The 25375-nt window shown below is 46.1% G+C and overlaps 1 protein-coding gene across 2 annotated transcripts in view; it reads right to left on the reverse strand.

The window, feature by feature from the left end:
• The window catches only part of CASTOR2 (cytosolic arginine sensor for mTORC1 subunit 2), a 166749-nt gene that overhangs the window by 78776 nt on the left and 62598 nt on the right, over positions 1–25375 (reverse strand). The gene's annotated exons all lie outside the window — the stretch shown is intronic.

Consider the following 25375-nt stretch of genomic DNA (forward strand, 5'->3'; position numbering starts at 1 on the left):
TATCTTCTGCATCTGAAGTGAAATTTCTTGCCCTCGCCTTCAAGGCCCTGCATTTCTGACATATCTGTTTAAAGGACAGGAGCCTGCCGTCTTCTCTTCCGCACATCTCAGGGACTTTTTACATTTTGCCCCTGCAGAATGCCATTCCAGTCCCAAATGTCACCCCCTTTACAAGTACAGTCTCATTTCCTCCATACAGATACCTCTTGACAAGTCTCTCTTCACCTCCAGCTCCCAACAAAATTGAGGCAATAGCAGCAACATTAATTTAGACGCAAAACAAATCTAAGCTATCTCCTTCTGGGAACCTCCCAGTATATCCCATCTTCTTTGGGCTCCTCTTCTGACTGTGTTAGTCATTTGTGATGGGCCCTCTCTAGTTTGCGTGGCAAAACAGTCAACACTTCTTCCAAGAGAAGTGGTGCTGGCTCCTGCCCTGGGGGTCTTTAAGAGGAGGCTGGATGAACACCTTGCTGGGGGTCGTTTGACCCCAGTACTCTTTCCTGCCATGGCCGGGGGTCGGACTAGATGATCTGCTCAGGTCCCTTCTGACCCTAAAAGCTATGAAACTACAGCATAACATACCATTTGTCACTTTATACTATAATATACAAAATAAGTGTAACATTGAGATCTGCCATAGTAGGTAAATGAAAATCTAGTGTTTAACAAGTTACGATAAGGAATACGACTCCTGTTTTATACAGAACCACGTGTGTATGTGTGTGCATGCACACTGTCTCTCTCGCTCTTCAAAACCTGTAACCCAGATGCTGTCTGGTCATCTCCCAACAATGGCAGAAACACTGAATTATTCAAATCCTTGCCCAATTTCCCATAACAATCACTCCATAGCCCGTCATTAAACAACAACCACACTGTGACTTGCACTGGCTTTTCGAGCAGTGCTCTGAAGCAGGCAGACTGAGTGTGCTGCTCAAGTCACAAGAGAAATTTTTCCCTCCAGGAAGCTAAATTTGGTTCGACAGGTTTAGCTTCTGTCTATGCAAGACTGAATAGTGGGATTTTTGCAGTGATATTTATAACATTGCCACATTAAGCAGAGGCCAGCTACTGAGATATTTTAAGTCCTGAAAGGACTAGGGTTTTTCTGGGGGTCCCCAAATTTCATCTCGAGGCTCTGTGGGAAAGTCTAGCTGACAATCAGGCCTCAGAGGACTAGTACACAGAGCTATTAAGCATCCAGAGCACTAAGTGGAGTACAGTATGTGGAAGCTGAGGATGGTTCAGCAGTGCCGAGATAGTCTGCATCTGCTCTGTGGGTTAGGCTCTTGCTTGTCCTACACCAGAAGTGGCATAGCTACATTACAGCAGTGCTAAGTGCATGCCAATAGGCTCTGCTGGGCTGTGGCGGCATTTTTGCAGCATGATACTGGCTTTATGCTGTAAAGACAAACCCTGTGCATCTACAGCTGGGAACTCAGAATTAGAAGTGGTCTTTGAAATTGGTTTTGAGGTTTTCTTCAGCCTGGCTGAAAAGAGCACAGAATGAAGCTTCTCCCTGCAAAATTAACTGAGGCAAAATAATGAGGCATCTGCCGGCCTCCTTCAGCCAGTCGAGTGATGTGAACCCCACCCCCCCACATCATGCAACTTCTCTAGTTTTCTCTGGTTTGACCAACACCAGCTAGGAAATGCATTATGTGTGGCAGACCTGGTAAAAAAAAAAATCTTCCCATCAAAATTGCTTTCGAACAGGTTATTTGGTTTTCAAGTAAAGATATTTTTGAACAGTATCTCCGTGCTGTGCAGTACTTTGATTTTTTTTGTTAAAAGAAGTCTCAGGAAACCCCCCCCCCAAATAGTTTTCGCTGTATGGACAGAAACCCAACTATTTCAGTTTCAGTACGAGATAATCAGTGTTTGGCCCTGGAAAAAATAGTAGTTCAGTCACCTCATCTCCCTGTTTTCTTCCTTTGGCTGGGACTCTCAGTTGGGCTTATTCTTCTACCATGCATGTGCTACAGTATAGCATCACAGGGAAGTAGAGCTGGAGGGGACCTCAGGAGGTTATCTAGTCTAGCCCCCCCGTCGAGCCAGGATCATCCCTGACTAAGTCATCACAAGCAGGAGAGGGGCAACAAGAGACGCCTTCCCGTTTTTCCTGAGAAATCAGGGCAATCGACTAGTTACTTCAGGTGCCTGTACACAAATGCACGGAGCCTGGGAAACACGCAGAAAGAGCTGGAAGTCCTCGCATCATCACGGCACTAGGACGTGATCGGAATAACAGAGCCTGGTGGGAGCTCGCGTGACTGCAGCACTGCCGTGGATGGGCACAAACTGTGCAGGAAGGACAGGCAGGCGAGAAGTAATGTAATGTAAAAGACCCATATGATTGCTGTATGAAGCTGGAGATAGGCCTGTGCAAAGTCCCGGGGTTAAGGTCAGAAGGGAGAGCAATAATGGTGATGTGGTGGGGGCCTGCTATAGACCACAGTTTCTCAACCTGGGGGTACGCGAGACACAGGCAGGGGGTAGGTAGGTACCCCAACACTCTCTCTCACCCTCTCTTGCCCTCTTTTCCTCTCAAAACTATGGGCCAAACGTTTGGTGCACCATGCATTCAATTTGCCAGTCCTAACTGGCATGCCGCACTTTGCGCAGCACTGGGTTCAGCCCTCCTTGCTTTGGCCAACATCACCTCTAGCCCAGGCACATACTTGAGTTGTGAACTCCTGGTGTAAAAGGTGGCAACCCTATCCACGCCAGATCAGACACCCGTTATATCACAGCCTCACATACACAGCCCTTCTTCCAACACATGGCACACGTTAGTCTGTAAATAGAAAATCCCCTGGAAAATTGAATGTTGGGGTACTTATTAAAATTTTCAGAAGTTAGGGGGTACTTTTTACATAAAAGGTTGCTATAGACCACCAGGCAAAGGTAACCTGAGCAGGGTGTGGGGCCCGGGGCAAATCAGCCCGATCCCGCTCTGATCCTGGACCCTGAAGAAGCTGCCACCGTCACTGGCGGGGGTGGGGGGGTAGTAGTGAGTGGCTGGATGCGGAGTCACCACTCTGCCCAGCTCCACGGGTCCCCCCCCGGAGGGTAGTAAAGCACGGGAACGGGTTACTTAGAAAGGTTGTGGCATCTCCATCCTTGGAAGCTTTTAAGACCCAATTAGGCTGGGATAATTCAGTTGGGGATGGTCCTGCTTTGAAGGGACCGGACTAGATAGCTTCCTGAGGTCTCTTCCCAACCTAATTTTCTATGATTCTACGAAAAGCATTTCTGAAGTCAAAGTATATTACAACCATTGCTCACCCCACACCCACACAGCTTATCACCTTATAGGAGATAACATCTGACCAGAGAGGCCATTACCACGGAGCAAGAGGGAGTATGACGCATGTAACTAAGAGCCCTGGGGTAGCATTTCTGTTTTTGTCTTGAGCTCTAACATTTTGGTTCTTCACTAAAAAAAAAAAAAAAATTAAATTAAAAATCTCCCTGTGGAAATACTGATGAAAATCACCGTTTGATTTTGTTTTTATTGGGAAAGATAAATCTTTCCCAAGTCATTTGACTCTCTGAAAACTTGCCCTGAGTAGTCAGAGGGATGTTGAGACAGCTGGGTGTGAATGTGCTTTACACATTGGCAGGAATCAAAAAAATATTGCTAGAGACTTCTGAGTAATTTTACTTTCTCATAGCCTACTCTGCATTATTCTAATAAACACAAACGAAACTCCAGAGTTCGGCATTTGCCAACTTTGTATAAATACAGTGCCAGATTTTGATCTCAGCTACACAAATGTAAGTCTTGAACAACTTCACCGACTTCAGTTTTCCCTGAAATCAGGAGATGTGTGATGATGTTTTGCCAAGATCAGAACCTGGACCAATGCTTCAGTTCAAAATGTCCAAAACTGTATTTTTTTCCAGTTCAGTTTATATATCAGAATGAGAGACAATTGAAGCAGAATATAGAAGGATGACATATAAAAATGTTATTTAGTTTGCAAAGCCAAATACTCAAAATGGAAACGTCATATTTAAGTGGTTACATTATTAAGGTAAAGGTAGTTTTGCACCCCTGTACATTTGAATGGGACATATTTCAGTTGGACGGTGGGGTCCAGTAATAAAGGCAGTGTCAAAAAACATTCAGAAGCTGTCAGCGTGGCAACCTCCATCTGGCATTTACTGATTTGCAAATAAGTACTCGACTTTGCAACTTTGATTATACACCTGGAGTATTTTTCTTGGTGGCATTTCCATTCTTAAAAATACATAAATCAAAAAGCAAAATCTCTCACGTACTGCCATTAATTCTCTTGCATGCAGTTGCTGTGCACCCTCCCCATCCTAAGTGAGGTTAGAAACTGGAATCCTTGTTACTGTCTGCGAACACAGGGCTTACAAGAATAACTACATTTAGCTATCAGTTGGAGAAAGCTCCAAATCCAGGATGGAGGTACAGTGCAGCTTGGGGTCTCAGTCTGGGAGAGGCTGGTTTACATACACCAGTGTTCACATTCAACTATTATTCTGGCAGGCTGCCTCAGTTTCCCTGAGAAATGCGAACAGCAGTCAAACAAAGAGCTCAGGTTTGTTGGGCTGGAGGAACAGCAGGAAGTCGCTGAAGCAAGTTCTGCTGGAACTTGAGCCAGGAGTAGGGGACACTCATGGTGACGGTGAGATTACTATATGAATAGATGGGAGATGACACACTGCAGCTCGAGGCCATGAGAAACCTGAAGGACAACTGAGAGTCAACAGCTAGCGTGCGATGTGTTTACAAGTCGTTCTGCTGTGCCTCCATGTTCCCTTGCACCCAGCTGTTCGCACACAAGCCCCCATGGCTCACCAAAAGCATCCGGGAATGTCTCCTAGCTAAAAGGGAGGCGTACACCCAATGGAAAGGAGGGGGCATCACCAGGGATGACTATACTGCAGTTGCTCGGGGATGTAGGGCAGCAGTCAGGAAGGCCAAGGCAGAGATGGGACTGGGACTAGCTTCCCGGATTAAGGACAACAAGAAGTCCTTCTTTAAATACAGAGGGGGCAAAAAGAAGGTGCCGGGTAACGTGGGGCCCCTGCAGGACACGTTAGGAAATTTGGTCGTCACACCAGATGATAAAAGCCAACATATTTAATGATTTCTTTGCCTCCATCTTCCTAAGCAGGGACCGGAACAGCCCCACCCCCCGCTGGGCCCCACTCAGGTCCCAGGGGAGGTGCACCTGGGCCAAGGGTTAGTGAGGAACTGGTTAGGGAGCTTCTGGAGGGACTGGATATATTCAAGTCAGCCGTTTCGGACGATCTCCACCCTAAAGTACTAAAGGAATCGGCTGAGGTCATTGCAGGACCCCTGGCACGGCTTTACGAGCACTCGTGGTGCTCTGGAGAGGTACCGGAGGACTGGAAGAGGGCCAACGTGGTTCCCATCTTCAAAAAGGGGAAGGAAGAGGACCCGGGAAACTATAGGCCAGTTACTCTTGCTTCGATCCTAGGCAAGCTGTTTGAGAAAATTATGCAGGCACATGTCCACGGGGGGCCAGCAGGGGATTTCATGCTTAGGGGCAACCAACACGGGTTCATCAGTGGCAGGTCCTGTCAGACCAACCTGGCAGCCTTCTACGACCAGATCACCAAATCCTTAGACGCAGGGGCAGCAGTGGACACAGTCTTCCTGGACTTCCGGAAGGCCTTCGACACTGTCTCTCACCCCGTTCTCATTAAGAAACTGGGGGGCTGTGGTGTCGACACCCACACAGTCAATTGGGTCACCAACTGGCTAGAGGGCCGCACACAGATAGCGGTGGTGGATCGGTCATTTTCGACCTGGAGGGATGTCGGCAGTGGGGTCCCCCAGGGCTCGGGCCCACACTGTTCAACATCTTCATAAGTGACTTGGACGAGGGGGTAAAATGCACCTTGTTCAAATTTGCTGATGACACTAAGATGTGGGGGGGGATGTGGGCACACTAGAAGGGAGCAATAGGCTGCAATCGGACCTAGACAGGTTACAGGGGTGGGTGGATGAGAACAGGATGGGATTCAACACTGACAAGTGCAAAGTGATGCGCCTGGGGAGGAACAACCGGCACCACACCTAATCCCTTCTTGTCAGTGCAGAGGCAGAAAAGGATCTCGGGGTCATCACTGACTCCAAGATGAACATGGGCCGGCAGTGTGGGGACGCGGTCAGGAAGGCCAAGCGCACCTTGTCATGCATCCACAGATGCATCTCGAGCAGGTTCAAGGAGGTGATCCTCCCCCTCTATGCGGCACTGGTCAGGCCACCGCTGGAGTACTGCATCCAGTTCTGGGCGCCGCGCTTCAAGAGGGATGTCGACAGCATGGAGAGGGTCCAGAGGAGGCCACTCGCATGATCAGGGGGCAGCAGGGCAGGCCCTATGAGGAGAGGCTACGGGACCTGAGCCTGTCCAGCCTCCACAGGAGAAGGCTGAGGGGGATCTAGTGGCCTGTTACAAACTAGTCAGGGGGGACCAGCAGGCACTGGGGGAGTCTCTGTGCCCCCAAGCACCACCAGGAGTGACCAGGAATAACGGTCACAAGCTGGCAGAGGGTAGACTGAGGCTAGATATCAGGAGGCGCGACTTCACGGTCAGGGCGGCTAGGATCTGGAACCAACTTCCAAGCGAAGTGGTGCTGGCCCCTACCCTGGGGGTCTTTAAGAGGAGGTTGGATGAACATCTTGCTGGGGTCGTTTGACCCCAGTACTCTTTCCTGCCATGGCCGGGGGTCGGACTCGATCTCCTCAGGTCTCTTCCGACCCTAGAAACTATGAAACTAGCTCAGTAAAACTAGGAAGGAATTTCAGGGGATAAAGAAAAAACCCCTGACCGGCCCAAAGGCTTCCCCTTGTCAAAGCTGAAAGGTTGCCTGCAAATAACAGAGGTGTTGCAATGTCTAAAAAAAAAAGTCACAAAAATTCCTTCCATAAATAGAGAGCTTGACAACTTAGTGATAGGAGTTGCTTCCCCCCCAACTCCAATAATTATTAATCATGAAATACTGCTTCCCTGACAATCAGGCCTTGTGCTCTCCTTTGAATCACCTCCAGATTAGATTTATTGCTGCAAGGTAGTTATCACAAAGCTTTGGAAATCCATGAAATGACACCTTACAAGAACCTTTATCTTGAGTACAAAGGAAACTTTTGATTTATAGCCAAGTAAATGCATTGCCAACCATAAAAAATGTTGTGCTGCATTGTGAAGCAACCCAGAAAAACCAGTCCATGCACACACACGATATTACATATTCATTCATGAAGGGCCATTTAGTAGTTAAAAGAGAATTCTTGCTGGATTCACTCTGCAGTGACTTGGGACAATAACCTTTATACCTTTATATCTGAAAGCTTAAATAAATGTATTCCTTTGAGATAGAGCATGCATTCAATCTACAGTCACTGTGGCTGGGACATGCAGAAAACACAAATAGGATCAATCTTGTGTTTATCCAAAGGGTGGGGGTCCACAAACAGAAAAAAAAATAAAATAAACGTCACCAGGCTTTCCTCCTTGCCTGTGCATCTCAATCATAATCTGGAGGAAAAGGCCTTGGATGAGCAGCACTTATTTTGTCTCTGATCTACTCAGCCTTTCATTTTAAGATTGCCAAGTGAAGTCAAGCAATCTCTCAAGAGGCTCAAGAGGACAGTATGGTGGACTCTGCAATAAGGCCACAACACACCTGCAATTCTCCTTTCAGATCACATGAATTTTGCTTGAGTTTGGCGCCATTCGTATTCATGGCCCCACACTGACACTGCTCCCAGTCCTATCCAGGGAGAATCATGCCATAGATCTGTGATCCTAGTGCTCATAAGCAGTTTCTCTTCATCTACTCAGGAGTTATGGGGCAAATGAGAGGCAGTAGCAAAGACAAGAAAGCAGCAGCAGGACAAGGTGGAGGGAAAGAAAGCAAGCCAAAGAAATGTGGGAGTCACGGAAGCCATAAAATGATAAAAGTCTGCTCCAAACCAAGTGTCAAGTTCCAGCTTTCGGATTTAGCTCCCCTAGGTTAGGGACAGAAGTTACCCACTAACCAGCACAGATGATCAGAAACTGGTTCAAATCTGCAACACAACAGACATTCAGTGCACATAAACTACATCCAAAATGTCCAAAACCGGTTTAAGACAAACCTTGATGGACGTAGTATCAGATTTAACTGATTTAAGTTAAATAGGTTTACTGAACTTCTGTCCTAGATCTCCTTTGGATTTAAATTAACTCACAGCCCCTCAGCCTCCCAGCATGCTTTGTGCCTCCCTTGCAAGCCCCCCCGTGCAGGGAGGAGAGGCTAGCCTTGACCCAAGCTGTCTGCTCCAGCTGAGCAAGGAGGTGTGCCTAGGACGTCCGCCCTGGCTTCTGGCTTGGGCCGCTGCAGGCACATGGCTGTATTTCCAGAATCAAAAGTGAACGTCTGTTCACTTGCTTATTGGTTCACCCTGCTCAGCCTAGACTAACCTGTATCAACATATGCTTTGTGATCACTTGGGCAAGCAGATCTCCTGAGACAACAGGTCAGGCCAGCACATGGATGTCTTTTTCCCCCCACAAAAGGGAGTCACCAACCACCACCACCACCACCTGTTGCTTCCTCTTGGCAGCAGTGGACTCGATCCATGCATCCTCAGGGATGCCTGGCCTCTTCTACCAATGGCACACACTGCTCCTCCTCCTCTGTTGCTAGGGCTCCACATCTGTTCTCCCACCAAACCAACCTGCTTCCTGCCAGATGTCACAAGCTTCCATCTTCCTGGATGTCTGTGTCCATGTCCCCTTCCTTCTCTATGGCTGCCTCTGCAGTCCTAGGGGTCTCCTCCAGCACTGAATCAATGAAGTCCTCATGGCGGAGGATGCTTTGGAGCCTCGCCGCCTCCTCCTGTAGCCCTCTTGCCTGCTCCAGGAGGCACCGCTCACACCGTAGGCATCCCCCCAACCCCACTGTCACTGGAAGGAACCTGCAAGCCACCGACCCCACAGCGCCAAACCAGGACCTGGGGGGAAGCCTTAATGGTGAGTGGTCCTGCCTGGACAGACACCTTGCAGGTGCAAGCAGAGGAAGAGCTGGCAATAGCAGCGGCTCTGGCATTGTGACATCCTCCAGGCATGTCTCTGAGTTTCTTGATCTGCCGCCTCCCTCTTCCTGCCCCTCTTTCCAAGCACACCTTCCCTTAGCAAAGTCCCCTGTAAGCTGGCCTGTTTGCTGCTCCTTGCTAACGTGCTTCCTCTCAGCAAGGTTTCAGTGAAGGAAGGTGAGAGCATTTCCAGGCAAACTCCCCGCTCCACCACACACACACACAGACTGACCCTTCCACCAGAAATAGCACAGATGTGATAGGCCCCGCTTTCCTCAGCACGTATCTGAAAGGGAGGGCACTGCAGAGATGTATAGATGAAACCATAAAGCTGTTGGTCTTTGCACTGGACATCAACAACTCGTATCTTCAGCCACCAGCCCTAAACCCAAGTCGCATCCCACAGCAGATCCTTAGCAGATCATCAGCATACAGATGTTAAAAAAATATATATATGTATATCCACTTTTTGCTAGTACAGATGCTAACCCTGGTGCTTGGGGTCTACAGTGCCTATTCACTGAGCTCCAGCCAGTGATATCTTTTCTGATAAAGGTAAAACAGGAAGCTTTTGAACTGAAAATACTGCAGGTTAAAATACCGCACAGAACAAAAAAAATCTCTTGCCATGGCATGCTAACAGTAGGGAAAAACAAAAAACAACCCCAGACTTGCCATAAAGGGTGTAAATTAATATTGTGCGAGATTCAGGCATTTTTATTCCTGAGAAGATTCATCAGTGATATAATGAACCCTACCGTCTAACTCAGCATTTCTCTCCTGCACTATACTGTATAAGCACACATCGTTCAGCTCAGAGTACAGGGGTTGTATATCTCACTTTATACCAGTTCAGGAAAAAAAACGAAGAACAGCAGCATCTCTTAACATCACATGAAGATAATAAATTAAAGGAAGTGACTTTTTCATGGGCTTGAGGCTTCAGGCAATTACTGTTGCCGTGAGCAAGTCTGGAAAGGAGCACCCATTTTAGAAGGGGATATTTTAGTCCTCGTGTAGTCGAACCCTGGAAAGATTCGGCTGGATTTTTGCCTCCTTCATGTTTCAGCACATTTCCACTCCAGTGCGGCTGCTGACTTTGACTGCCTGACAACATATGTCTTTTTCTGGCACCGCAACAAATGCAGACCAATCTATAATTAGATTAGATCTTTGAACCTGTAAAGCTCGCTGTGTGTGGAAGTTCAAGCAATGCTGATGCTCGCACAGCCTAGGAATATATGCACAGGATTGCGGCAACAGCTTTTCAGTTTGCCAGCTGCACTTTGGCTACCTGGGAGAAGAAAAGCAGCACTGAAATCTGCTGGTCAGCTTTAGCAGAGAGACGTAGTTAGCTGCACTAATCTGAAGTTAAGTGGAAGTCAGCTCTACCCTGCCTTCTTGTCAACCTTATTGATAGATCCCCAGCAGCCGCCTTATGGGCAAGAGGAAGAGCAGAGGTGGAAAAGAGACTTCAGAAAATTAGGAGGATCAATGTCTCCAGATATCGGAGACAATAGGCCTTCTGACACCAAAGGAAACGCTGTAGCTGAAAGCCATGTAACCCAGTATTAGGTTGGTAAGCAGCAATTTGAAAGCAAAAGGGTGACCAGAATAGGAATGGAAAAGGAAACTAAAAATATGAATAAGAAAATACCATGGATGGGATCTTCCAGGCTGCTCTCTCATTTTGGGGAGACTAGATTTGTATGCCTCACTCCGTATGCTCGGATGAGGATTTAGATTCTCAGTAAAGACCGACCGTGTCAGACTAAGCATTTTGGTTTGCCATTTGATGATTATAACTCCTTCGCGTTTTTAAAATAATTACAAGAGGTAGCCTCCAGCGTGACATGTTGCGAAACTTATTTAGAGCAGTAAAAAACACCTGTGCTGTTAATACATTTCAACATATTTGTATAATATGTTAGGTACTTTACACCATCTAATTACTCAACTGCGCAGTCGAATAGCGCTGGCATTTTCAGATGAAAACTTGACCGGCGGCGTCTCCTAAAAGGTCCTCTTCATTTGCTCCTCAAACCACCCAGCCAGCTTGATGGCGATAGGGGACAAACGAAGTGCATGGCTCCGCTGAGCTCCAGAAGCCAAGAGGATCCTCTATGGCACTATTAACAAATTAAAGATCTCATGGCACAATGATAACGGAGTTGGGAAGGCAGGGCTGGTCTTCTGGTCACTAGTCTCCAATCACTGTATGTGCAACAACTGCCCACGGAGTTGCCATGATAGTAGTATCGAATTTAATTTATTTTTAGAAAGGTATTCTAGTGATCCTGGGACGTATCAAAGAATAACAGTCAGAAAACTGATGGGCTAAAGCCACAGATGTGAATGAGAGCAACTGAATAAGGATGGAGTGTCAGCCAGAGCCCCAGCCCAGATTTCCAGCCCTGCATGGAAGGTCTTCACTTGGACTGTGACGTGACTGAGAGCAGAGCAAGAGAAATACGAGCTGCATTACTATGGGCCCCAATCACCAAGGTAATAACAACCCTGAAAGCAAATGCAAAACACAAAAAAAAGTTTGTTTGACAGTATATAGGATCTTGAAGAAAAGCTGGACTCGCCAGCAAATGTACCAATTCCCTTAACCAAGAGACACTGCTCACCTACCAACCGGGCAAAAATATTAATTGTTCCAAAATGCCCACGTAGTTCCTACCTGGCTTAGTCTGATCACATCAGTACCAACTAGTGATTCAAGTCTCCCCCAAAGCCGTTCGATCTGGTGTGGATGACAAGAGCCCCAGCAAATCAAAATGCTTATGCAAAATGAAATATTAAATGGGAGCTTGGAATGATTACGACACGTAACTCTGATAAGATCTGCATTTTTCGGAAGCCAGGCATGGTCAACCCAGACGTCCCAAGCTGTGTGGTTACTAGCTTAACAAGGCTAAGATGTTCAATAGTTATATTGCAACATAACCTCCCAAGAATGTTCTCTTGGTTATAAAAACATGTACTTTCAGCTTGTTTTGCAAGAGCAGCGAAGCTCAAATCACAATGCTTTAATTTCTCCAAGTGAGAAGCCTGTTGTGTTGCTGTTTCACAAAACTGTACTTTGCCCTGTTGTGAAGCCAACATGATCTTCCTTGCATTTATTGTGCCAGTGTTTCTTAAACATAGCCACTAACAAGCAATTAGCACGGAGAGTTTTCTTCTTCCATCCTCTTTTCTGTAAGATGATCTGTTTCACCTAAAATCTCAGAGGAAGGGGCTTTCTTGCTAAAGGAGAAATCAGAAGTCAAACTGAAGTGAAGTGCTAGCAAACGAATGCGCCAAGTGAAAAAGCACACGCATTTCCAACATCCTGCACGAAGTGCAATGCAAAAATCCATCTATTACAGGAATTGCATCTGCTAACACCTGAAGCATCATATAAGAGCATACCAAGGACTTTAAATACTTACAAAGAAAAGATCAGATCTACTTAGGAGGGGCTCTTTACTTTTAAATAAACTATTTGAAAAGCGTGTAAAAGAAGACTAGTCAGCCACCCTAGCATATCTGCAAATAAAAAAAAGTCTGCAACACTGTTGGATGCATTAGAAAAAACTTTAAATGCACCTGAAGGATGCAGCAGACTCTATAAGGGCTGCTGTGCAGGTTTGCCATTTTTACACAGGTTACAGAAAGGGTCAAATGTGTTAAAAGATGTTCTCACATACTAAAAGATGTACAAGCCGGTAGTGCTTCGCTAGGTGTGGCCGTGCTGAAGTCAACACCTAAATTTATTCAGGTCTTGCCATGGGCAAGAAGATACTATAAAATTTCCTTACCTGAAAATGAAACGAAAAGTTACTGCTAGCACAGCTCTTTCCCCAATCATAATTTATTTCAAGTGATTTCCATTGGGAACATCATCAATGACCACGCAAGATTATAGTACTGATGATGCTGAATCAAAAACCTGGATGTGAACTTCGCTACTCTGCCTTTTCTCCAAATTATACAAGTGTCAGTTGTGGGCAGTGGTACTCCCTCCTGCTTCAACTCTATAAGAAATAAGCAACATTGAATATTTCCTACTGGCTTATTTGCTACTTGATACCAAAATCAGCAGGGCACTAAGTACTCAACTTCCACCTCAGTGAATTGAAGTTGAAGATGCTCACTATCAGACAGGAAACAGAACAGGGGGAAGGGTTTGTTTTCCTTTAAGGAAAGATTTTTTTTAAACAATATGAAAATTTGAGTATTTGTTAAAATGTAGTTAAAACAAATTTAATTTCAGTTTGATTCAAAATGAAATAAAGCCGAAGAGTGGAGCCGCCCCCCCCCCCCTTCCTCTTTCACCATTTCTTTTTTGTTCTCTTTTCCAGAGGCTGGAGGAAAAAAGGGTGCAAAAAACTCAATAAATCAACATCTTGTTGATTTTTATTTTTTGTTTCCAATTGATTTTTGTGCGTGCGTTTTGGAATCAACATAAAGTCTTTCAATTCAACAAAAACAATACCTTTGGCAATTTTTTTGGGCGATTTCCCCCCGGGTTTTTTCCATGGAAGAAATCTACCATTTTTGACCAGCCCGAATAAGAAACACTCCCATCCTTGCAAGATCAAATGAGCCTCAGGGGAAGCCTCCATCCCGCGTTGTTTGGGAAGGGAACACTCACATGTTTTGTAATGCCAACAGGAATCAGTGAGATGATCTGGGTTCACACCTCAAAATCTCACGGCTCTTCTGCTAAGCAAAAAATACCAAAATAATGTAAACTGCCGTATACCGGCAGGTATCTTCTCATGTTGGAGGGAGGTCCCAGAGTCTACTTATGGGGCATGAAATATAGAGTTGCAAAGTTACTGAAAGAATGACGGTGCTTGCATACACACATTCAAATGATCTGGGAGAACTCTCTCAGGTTTATTCTCCTGGTAGAAAACCCCAGAGATGCCTGAACAGACATTCGATTGCTGAGCCCTTGAAGAGCAGAGAGAGAGAGAGAGCTAGCAGTGCTGACACTGCACAGCCAGGGACCCCCGTGCATACGTCTCAGCACACTCTGCAAGTTCCCTCAGCCTGCCTGGAGACAGAATGGCAGCAGTACAAAGGGCAGCCCTGATTGGCTGACCCAGCCTGCGTTTCCCTTTTGCAGAATGTGAGGATTTTGAAGGGAGTACGTTCTGCTCCCTGCTTGGCTGGAGTAACTAAGTCAGAGTGACATACTGAGTGCATATACATGAGATGTGTTAATGCGCATTAGCCTACTTTACAAGGCTACACGTGCACATGCTTAATGCACATTAAACATGGCAAAATTAGGCTAAATCAAATTTAGTCACAATTAGTTAAACCGCATTAACACCCGTGTAGATGCAACCCAGCATTACCTTTAGTGCTGGGTCTGCTGAGCCACTGGGGTCACATGGCAAGGATGCAGGGACTTGGCACTAACTTCAGTGCCAAGTCCCTTCATGTGTAGACACTTGCTTAAGATTGCTTACTGCGCATTAAATTTAGCGGCGCTTAAATACACGTGTAGATGAACCCACTGTCTCCATGGGAGGGGAAGGAGAGAGAAGGCCAGATGCAAAGCATCCTGGGATGCTGGAGGACTGTGCTGTGACTTCTCTCAGAAGCGAATGAGTACAGACATTCAGCCTCCTGAAGAAACTCTCCCACAAGTTATTTAAAGTTGGCTGTTTCTTGGTTAGTTTTCTCCTGAACATCTCTACACTTACGGTTTCTTCTGGGAGAGCAGTGACTCTCCCAGAAGAAACTGAATGTCTATATGTGGCTTCAATCAGCTCAGTACATGTTATCCCGCCTATCTGTACTTGCTGTCTTTAACCTGGAAATAAGGGGTTATCCTTCTACCTTGCCCATCACTTGCACTAAAGGTTCTGCCACTGGAGTGAGTTTAACAATCCTGTCAATGACATCTGAGATAGGCTAGAACTCAGAGCACTCTTCCAAGCCCACAAAGGATCTGCACTGTATTGGTTTCCGCTGGTCTTGGCCAACCCACTTTTTTTTACTGACATAAGGAAAAGACACTGTAAATATACACAGTTTTGTCGCATAAGGTTTTGCTTTCCTGATCATATTTAAAACGGACTAGTTTCACAGGGCGTAAACAATTGCAGCATAGTACATCCGTTCATACAACCAGTTACTTGCTTTGTTTGAAAGCAGATGTTCCGTACGTTCTAAGTGTAATGGGCAGATAAGGGAAGAGGATGACTAATTCATTCGTCTTCTGCTCTCCTCACAAGCTTCAGAACCTGCTGCGTGCAGCAAGTGGCAAATTTCTTTTGCTGTTGTTCTCCATTAGTTCTAGATCCACTTCTTCAAGCAGATGCACGAGCAAAAAGTAAATGAACCATATAACTAAGTCCACTAGACTGAATGGAAAGTACAGATTAACTGTTTGCAGGGAAACAGGGAACCATGAAAGTAAATAATAAACACTCCCTCCTGTTTCAACTGCTTGATCTTATTTTGGTGAGAATACAAATTTGGCACCTCTGAATTGTATGGAGGAATAATTGATAGCTGAGCCCGTCTAACTGCACAGGAATCACAGCCTGTAGAGAATCATGATTAAAGGGAAGGCATGCCAGGTTAATTCACCAACCTCTCTCTCACCTCTGGCTTTCTTGGATCAATCAGTGCTCTGCACAAAACTGCAGCAAAGCACAAGCTGACATGACTGGCAGCTGCCGCATGGGGAAGCTGAAAGCTGGAACATTCAGGGCGGCTTCAGGACAGGACTGGGGTGAATCACCGAGCTAGGCAGGGGAAGCTTGCACAGCGAGATGGCTAGTTAAAGCCAGGCAGTGGGGGAACAGATTCTTGCCTTCATGAGCACTAGCGTGTGCCTATCTATTTTTTTTTTCACACATACAAAAAAAGAACAACTTCATTAGTTTGAGATGAATGTTGCCCAAGTCAAATCCCTTTCATCACATGGACTGGGGGAAAAAAAAAAAAAAAAAATCAAGGTAATCAGCCTGGAAAGGCAACCTTATCATTTACCCTAGCCTCCTCTCACATTCCTCAACTTCTATCATAGCACTCAAAACAGCTGCCTCAGCTCTACTACCTGCTGTCCTTCAATGCTGACCTACAACCACTTCCAACCAATACACTGAAGTTTCTCATGACTATAGGCAAACGTATCTCTCTGCCGCTGGAGCAGCATTTTTCAACCCGTGGGTCGCAACCCGAAAGTGGGTTGTAAGAACATATCGAAAGGGTCGCGAACAAACTTTAAAAATGGATTCCCCTTTAAAGGAGAAAAACGCAGGCAACCGTGGCTTTTCCCTTGCAGACGGGCAGAGTTCCAGCCTGCAAGGCGCTGCTTGGCACCCCCCCCCACCCCTTGCCCCACACACAAAGGGGGTGAGTCGGGAGTGAGGGGCACTGGGTCGGGACTGGCCACTGATATTTACAACTGTGTCCTGGTTGGGAACCACTGTTGTAGAGGATTACAGCTTCATTCAGAGATACCACATCTCAGCTGTGAATATATATAGTGCACTATTTCTACTGCTCAACACGGCCAGGATTACAATTGTTTTTCTGAGGGCAGTTCTTAGGAAATGACTGTGTGCACTGTAGGAGGAGTTTGAGGTGGAGCTACCTCACCCATGTAGCCTCATTTTGGGAAAGGTCATCAAGAGGTTCCTTATGAGCCTTAAATTAAAATGCAGCTTAGAGTGCACTCTTAACTACGGAGCCACTAGAGGCCTCCACACTTCTGATGGAGACAGCTCAAGCAAAGGAACAGAAACAGAAAGGACGGGGGGTGGGGGGACCCCTAACCTCTTCCTCAAAGACCATGCATCAGAAAAGTCGCTCAGCTGCTTCAGCTTAGTGGGTCTGTACAAATCTCAGTGCCAATCTGGTTCTATTGAGCTCAAGGCTAGATTGTGTTCAGCTCTATCCTTGAATTCAAACAGCTTTAAAAAAAAGGGCAAGACAAGAACAGCATTTATGCTGTCAGGCTTCAGGGAAGTATTTCGGAAAGACGGCTACAGAGCGACCAGAATCGACACGCCACCCATCACACACATCTGACTTTGGCATCTGCAACAAATGGATGCATGTCCTGGAAGTTCTTCAATTTGCAACACGTGAATCATTTGCTTTGCAAGACAAGCCCTCGATAGTAATGGACTCCACAAGGATCTGACCTTTACTTGGTTTACCAAACAATGGCTGTGTGGCTCTGTGGAGCAAACGTCTAAAATCCATTAGTATTTGTACTGGGTATTGCATATGAGGCTCCGTTAATACCGTAATATAAATGTCTGGCATGTTGGTGATCTGTTTAGTTACAGAATATAATAATGAGAACCACATTACTGCCAAGAGCCGGTCTGGCAGTCCCCAAGAACACTGTCAATATCTGTTTGCATTTCCAAATTGCTGAGTACAAAGCATGGCCAGCGTTGTTGAACTTTCTCGAGAAGAAGCCTCCCTTGGCTCATCTACCAGCTGCCTTTGCTCCCTAAGCAGTTTTGCGACACTTCCACACTGGCAAAATGAAAGGAAAAATTATGTGATTTTCAGCCAAGCTGTTTAGGAAATCCTGTCGTCGTCAATTCACCTGTTCCAGGTCAGTGGGGAACATGAGAGAAACCTCAGAAGAGCTGTACTTGCCCAGTTACTGTCTCGGAAAGAATGGAACTTGTTCATGCTACTATAACTTTTTAGAGGATCCCAGATTTTGATATGGAGCACTCTAAATCCTTGGAGGAAATCTCCACAATGATCACATTCAACAGACGTGGAGGATCTGTTACAGTAGGTCAAATTATAAAACAGATCTTAAGAGAAAGCCAATTCTAATATACTCTTCCATCAAGGAGGATATAACGACGAAATCTGAAGCACACACAACTAATATACTGAATCTAGCCAAAAATAATACTAGGAATTTTGAACATGGTTTTCTTGCCAAGTTAACAGAAAACCATAAAATATGTATTTTTAGGCTGTATGGTCACTGGGCAGATTGCCTTTGCTTATGCCGATTTTCCTTCCTTTTGTTCTGATTCCTGAACCCAAGACAATCTTTACCCAATATGAATGAGTAAAGGGCAGAACTAATGGTCAGTTCTCTCTTACAGGAGTGCACCATTAATGTTAGCACTTGAACAACAATAATGACATGCGTCCAAAGAAAACAAATATTACTTGGGCTCCTTCCAGTCGATCCGTCTTGAACACGCTGCTCAAGGACATGCCTCATCTTACCCTACTGCCACAGTTGGTACTCTTCTGCTTCTTTGCAGAGCTGGCTAAGATACATCAGTGAGTTTTCTGATCCAGCATAACACTAAGAGGACATTAAAGAATATTGGCTGAGCCTTTATGTCAAAATAACATACAGGTGCCTGGCAAGACTGTACAGTGACACACTTAAATTCAATAAAAGCACGAATCCCTTGGTAATCTGGATGATTGCCAAGTGGAAATGCCAGACATAGAGTTTTACCTACAGTAGGAAACAGATCCCACTAATGCTAATGATGGTGCTGTGCTATTAGCATTGGCAATGTTGGGAGCCCAAATGAAGACAGACGGTCCATTCTTTCCCTGCTTTTTCTTCCAAGAAACAGGATAGTGGGGGGGAAATCAATAAACTATATATGATTGCTTATGAAATAGATTTCCTGGAGGCAAGAGATAAGACCAGACTCTGGGGTTGTACACTTAATATAAGCCCCACTGGGAAAATAACAGCCCTAGAGCAACAGTTGGGAAATGCTCCAATTGGTACGATCGATAGGGCTCTGTCTTGTGCTCCACGTCCATAAGGTGCTCCGTCTCTTACAAAATTATATGCCTGAAGATTGTGTGCTTTGGGGGGGAGGGGGGGAGTAGAATAGGTAGTCTTTTAGAGGGAAGTCAATAACTGGATGAACTAATTCTAAACAACTTCAGCCAAAAGTCAGCAATTCTCAACCTTTAAGCCACAAATCAGAACTAATGTCACATGCTGCCATCCTCCTGCTGTGAAACACAGGTGCATTATACAGAGCTTGTAAATCACTATGGTTTTTGGGGGGGTTGGAGTGGGGAGGGAATTGGTTTATAGGCATACATATCTGCATCTTGGCACTCGGCAGCTGAAAGGCAGACAAGAGACAAAGCCAATAATAAAGTGCAAATTCATGGTGAAAAAGAACAGCTAAAGGAATGTGTAGAAGGATTAGGCCCCTGGGTTGGTTATGACGCACCCTCGTGCCCATGTGGTTCCCGCTTCCTCTGGGTCTTGGGGACTACCTTCTTCTTTGCCTGCCGTGCCTTTGATGTTATTTAGAAAGAAAAAGGTTGGGAGGCAGCCCAAAGGCCCCAGGGGACCACTGGTCTGGTCCACGCCTGCTATTCATGCCTCTCGTTGCCAGTTGTCTTAAGGGCTATGTCTGTGGCTCCGACTGCCCCTACAGTCACACTCATGTCTTGCAGATCTCTGCCCCTATCTGTTTACTGGGCCTTTAGACTAGGTTCAGTCTCATACCTTGCCCCTGGGACCACCTCTCAATGGCTCTAGCTACACCCCTTGAGGGCTCTGGCCCTGTTCCTCTTGGATCCTGGTCTTGTCCCTCAAGGGCTCCAGAAACGCCCCCCAGGGCTGTAGGCTCCTGGTGCCTTTCTTTGGCACTGGGTCTCGTTTAGCTTCCACTGGCTCTGCCTTTCCTCTAGCTTAGGCTTCAACTCCCCGTGACAGCCAGCTGCCTGGGCCTCAAGTCTGACCTCTGGTAGGGCTCAATGCATTCATTTGCCCCTCAAGCACCACTGGGACATCCACCTTTCCCGCCAGTCCCAACCTGGTCCTCCGGTTTAAACGGTCACAAAAATAGATAACCCCACAGGCTATAATTAAATCTCTAGGTATCCTAGCTGCATAACAAAACACTTCTCATCCTGGGGCCTAGCTCCTTCAGTTCCTTACTGGCAGTCCCTATTGTAGCAGGGTCTCAGTCCATTGCTCTACCAGCCATCTCAGTGTACAGCTCCTTGTCCGGCAGTCTGCAGAGCCAGACTGCTCCCTAGCTCAAGCCCAGGGTTTATATACTTCCTAGACCCCACCCCTTCAAGTCATGGGGCTTCCTGCAGCCATCCACAGGTGTTTCCAGTTGGGTTTGCTGGCTGACTTAATGACTGCCATGGTGCCCCAGCTGCCTAAGCAAGGCTCTGCCCTCCTGTAGTGGTAGCTCTGCAATAGATGCTCTGCTGCCTCAGCAGCCCCTGTCCTAGTATACTGCTACAAAGCAGTTAGCTCTGCAATAGGTACTCCTAGCCTACTAATCCATGGCAGCCTGTCCTTCTGTAGCCCCCAAATAAGCACCTTCCCCATATGGAGATCTCTCTGTGGCTGGCTCTCCCTGTTACAAGTGCCTTGGAAAAGGAAGCAACACAAACCAGGTCTCTAAGTCCCGTGCAGGAGACTGTAAATATCTTGTAAAAACTAGCTGTTTGCATCTCCTTACTGCAGGAAGGATTTGGTCCTCTGTTCAGTGGTCAGCCACTGTTACATTAAACCCCATTCTTATATGCTACGGCTGGAGTGTCCATGCTCTCAGTACCGTGCAACTTGAGGCTGGATAACACACAGATGGCATTTACCTGCCCTGAGGAGAGTAGTGCCTAATTCTGGATCTAGTGTGATCCTATTCCACCCTCCTCAAGTCTCTGAAAAATTGTTCCTATGTTTACTTCGGTAACACACCCATCATTTTAGCTTTATGACTATGTCCCCAAAGCCGCAAGCAGGAGGAAGACCTATCCACCTGTAGTGTTGACTTTTTCAGGCACTTGCACATGGTGGGATATCATACAGCCCAAGACTGCTGTCTAATGAGCCAACCTCAATCATTTCGATCAGCTGCAGAATTCCTGTTGGACTTCAGGAGTGCAGGATTAAGTCCTTCACATTAATGGTACCTCATCCTATAAAGAGCTTTCTCTGAACGCCACACCCCCAACAACAGCCTGCCACAGTAACATCCAAAAGTCAAGCTATATTTAGGTGCCAAACTGCCTCATTTTGCTCTCCTTGTCATCAGTACAAAGCTAAGTGTGGACAATGACAGGCTGTAAATACAGAGAAATAGATTTTTTTTTTTTTTTTAGAAGCCCCAAAAGGATGACAGAGGTCAGAGGGCTTGAGTCTGGTTGCATTTTCACCCATTTGCACCTGGCACTCCAACAGTGCAAAATTATTTCCTATCAAATCTCCATGCAAGCCAACAAGGCAGTGAAGTTACACTAAAGACTTGCCCCACTGACTTGGATGATGCTACTGTGAATATACAGAGAGAGAAGAAACATCGGGACCTGGTCCAAGGAAGAAGAATGGGTCCAGGGTTACTGTTGCCAGCCGGAGACTTGGGAGAACCAGGTCCAAATCCCTTCACAATAGGCTCCCTGGATGTCCTCAGGGAAAGTCTTTATTCTCTGTGCCTCTGTCAGGGACCCTAACAAGCAGTCCAGCCTGGGCCGACTGCCTAACTGGCCATGCTTGCCCGAGAGCTCTGACTGGCAGCCTCGCTTGGTAAATGAATCCAGCTGGTCACTGTTCAGGCCCCTGACCGACTGCCGGGGAGAGCAGCCTCCCCATTTAGCTCCACTTGTGGCAGACGGATGCAGGCTTGCCAACACTTCTTCAGAAGGTCTGCTCTCATCAGCGTCTCTGCATGCCTGGTTTTCCGACTCCAGATCCTGTGTTGTTCCTGGACTCTGGCTTTTTGGATATTCTTCTTGGATCTGGTATCTTGGTCTCTGGCTCTTGGTTCATCCTGATTCCAGTTCCGACTCCTGATATACTCCGACTGGCGCTGAACTCTGGCAGACCCTGCCTTGGTTTTAGCTCGTGGCATACTCCGGCTTGAGCTCTGTCTGTCGACTTGTCCTGACTGCTGACTCCTGGACCTTGACCTGGCCTGCGATTTAGTCTCTGCCCCTGGATTTCCTTCGGATCCAGCAGTGTGGGCTCTGATACCTGTCCCTGTGATTCTACCTGCAGTTTGGTTCCTGTCCCTTCCCCAGCGGCTTAACCATGAGGCAAGACTGACCATGACCTGATCCTTACAGCCTCAGATTCCCATTTTTTTTAAAAATAAAAATAAACTAAAAACAAGGATATTGTCATATACTCAGCTACGGTGTTGATAGGGCTGTGAAAGTACTTTTGGTAGAACCACAGAAAGTGAGAATCATACAGGCTGCCCAGCCTTCATTTATCAGCTTTTATGGATGTTGCCGCCACATTTCTAATGTTTGAACAAGAGCAAAATAGAAATGACAGAGTATTTCAGTCCCAAAACTTGCAAAAATCATCAAATTCTTTGCAAAGCAAAAACTACTTTTTAATGTGCAGCAAAATGCTGTCTGACGTTCATTTTCTTCCCTGGGGATAACAGTAAAACTGTGTATCACTTTTCTTCCCCAAAGCCTTTAATTTGTTCCTTCTGGCTTGATTTTTTCCCCCCCTTAATGCCTCTTTAAGGATATTGTTTACATTTTTTATCAGTGTTAATGATTGGGAGGTGCCCATAAAGTCATTTGTCAAATCTCCATACAGGGACAACACATATTTATAAAAAAAAAATGTCTACTTATCTTTGCTCTGGAGAAGAAGAATGTAATGAAATCTCCAAAGCGGCAGCAAACAGGGGATTAATGGCAAGGAAATGCAGTTTACATGCATGTTGGAAGAAGCTTAATTTCTTATCAAAACGACTGCAGCTAAACCACTGATGCAGACGCATCTCTTCGCCTGCCCCCAACCTGATATTTTAAAGAGCACACCAACTGAGAGGCCGCTGATCCACAAAATTAAGGTGGGGACACCTGAATTTCTTTCCCTGGCAGCATCTCTTCCATTTCTTTATGCAGAAAAGCCTACTTCCCTTTAGCTCAGTAACAGCAACCTCAAAACAAGCCTTCGATACTGAAGCCGCAGGAGTATAAATTCAGTGTACGGAAATGAGGCGGTGGAGTCATATATGGGATTTTTCCTAATCACAAATATCTTCCAACAAACTAGACATTAGATGAGACATACATTACAGATATGGCTGTAGGATTTAGGGCTTAGAGCATAAAAGATACAATTTTATATATAACGAAGACATACAAACATAACAGATATTTTCTGGCTAGATCTAGTAGCATTATCCTTCCCTTCCCATCCCACATTGGGCGGTAATAACAACTCAGCATGAGGATGCTCAGATCCTTCCTCTTCTGCTATTCCTTTCCACATTTCTCTAGAAAGATACTGACTTGGAAATCTCACCAAAATATTTTGCTACTCTGCCTCAACAACCACATACGCTGGGTATATAGCAGCTATTGTGCCCAAGCAAAAACCAAGGAGCACTGTACGGACGACAGTGAGAACACAGATGGTTCATCGCATGTGCGTTCACTTTTTTGGGGGAAAAAACCCCCAAAGTCTCAAGCTGAACCCAGCGGGAGAAAAAAGTTCTCTCAATAGCAGTTAGAGATGTAAAATCAGAAGGAAGAAGTAGTGTAACTGGAACGGCTATTGTTGAGGCCATTTCCCTGCAGGAACCGTAAACGCAGTTTACCCAGCACGGGACACAATAGCTCCTCCACAAATGATTGAAAGATATTTCCAGGGCTCGAGATACAAAAGGCTCAGTGTTAACGCTAGATGCACAAGAAAATATTTGCAGCCTCAATGCAGGCAGTAATTGAGAACATGTGTGGTAGCACGGGGGCGGAGAAGAGGAAGAAAAGTATACTCCACCAGTGTGGATCAGGACTAGAAAGACATTTCAGCCCTTGTCATTTTTAAAGGGCTCTATTTGCCAGCTAGTCCAGTTCCCTTGGTTATAAAACTTGTCTGAAGGGAACAGTGCCTCCGATTCGGTGCGTCAGACAACTTCAGCGCACACTAATGCTCCAAGCACTGCTGTTGAGAGGCAGAAAGAAAATGTTTTGTTAAATTTCCTCTCTGAGCAGAGATTACATTTAATGTCTGCATGGAAAATACAGAATCACAATCCTCCTTAAACAGGAGGTGGCTAATGAAGAAACAATTGCAAGTACAGACATGAGCAGGTTTCTACACAGCTCAAGCGCCATCTCTGCCTCTCTCGTTCATTTGCCCTGCCAATAATATCTAGGTCGCAAACTGTGGCCCGCGGACCGCCCCTGGCCCACGAGCTGCACTCAGCTGGTTTGCAGAAAGGTTGTGGAACAAAGAAGAATATTTGTACTAGTAAAGTAAGACTACTGATATTAAAATACGAGTAGTGCGCTTTGATTTGTAGACCCCAAAAAAGGTTATTAAGCGATCAGCTGAGACCCTCGGCAATTTTCAAGTGGTCTGCGAAGAAAAACGAATTTGAGAGCCCCTGATCTAGAGGCACGTGGTGGCTAAAGAGCATGCTGCGAGCAACGTGTTTGCAACAGGGGTGAGCACAAACCAGAAAGGCAGCCAGAGGAAAATGCCTCTTGCTTGTGACGGCACGTACTGCCCCGCCTCTGGTTTGCAGCCCTAAGACCCCGCTGGAACGACCGCGTACCTGGTAAACCAACACTAGGAAACGATTTTGCGTAGTTTTAGCCGATTTGCTGAGGAATTTGGCTAGCGGGAAGGAGGTGCAAGCACTAGGGAACCAATCAGCCGTCCATAAACCTGCACCAAACTGTTCTTCTAAACACTGATATGCCTTCTCTCAGCCCTGTTTTCAACAGAGAGGCAGGCAGGTGAGGCGAGTTAAGGAGGGGGAATGCTTCGCAGCTGCTGCTCTGAAACGGTCCTTCTTTTTCCTTCAATGACACCGGTATGCAGACACTTAAAACAGGACACTGATATTCCGAAATTATGAACTTTAAACCTGGCAAACATCAGGGCATGCTATTTCAAGAGCGCTTTAGCCGAAACAAAATTGTTTTTAATTTAGCCCCCCCCGGAGTAATGAAGGCGACCACACGTGTCGAAGGGCACAGAATTCACCCTGGCTACTCTGGTGAGCGACAAAATCCCCTCTCCTCCCCATAAATCTTTTAACAGCGGGTCCCAAACGCTAGGGCTAAAAGTCCGGAGCTTCCGTACATCAGCACTGAAATCCGATGGACAATTCCCCGCCCCCAGGAAAACCCAAAGCTCCAGGCGAGGTAAAGGCCACGGGAGTCACTGTCTGACTGCGAGAAACAGAATCTGGTTAGTTTTCCACAAACTCAGTCATTTCCACTTTCCGTTCTGTCTTGAGATGAACGTTAGCACAATGCTTGGCCTTCCTGGCTTCCTGTTTCAGCGCTCAGCAGGGC

This window comes from Crocodylus siamensis, chromosome 13 (assembly GCF_052110815.1).
Source record: "Crocodylus siamensis isolate JL-2025a chromosome 13, ASM5211081v1, whole genome shotgun sequence".
NCBI classification, from domain to species: Eukaryota; Metazoa; Chordata; order Crocodylia; family Crocodylidae; genus Crocodylus; species Crocodylus siamensis.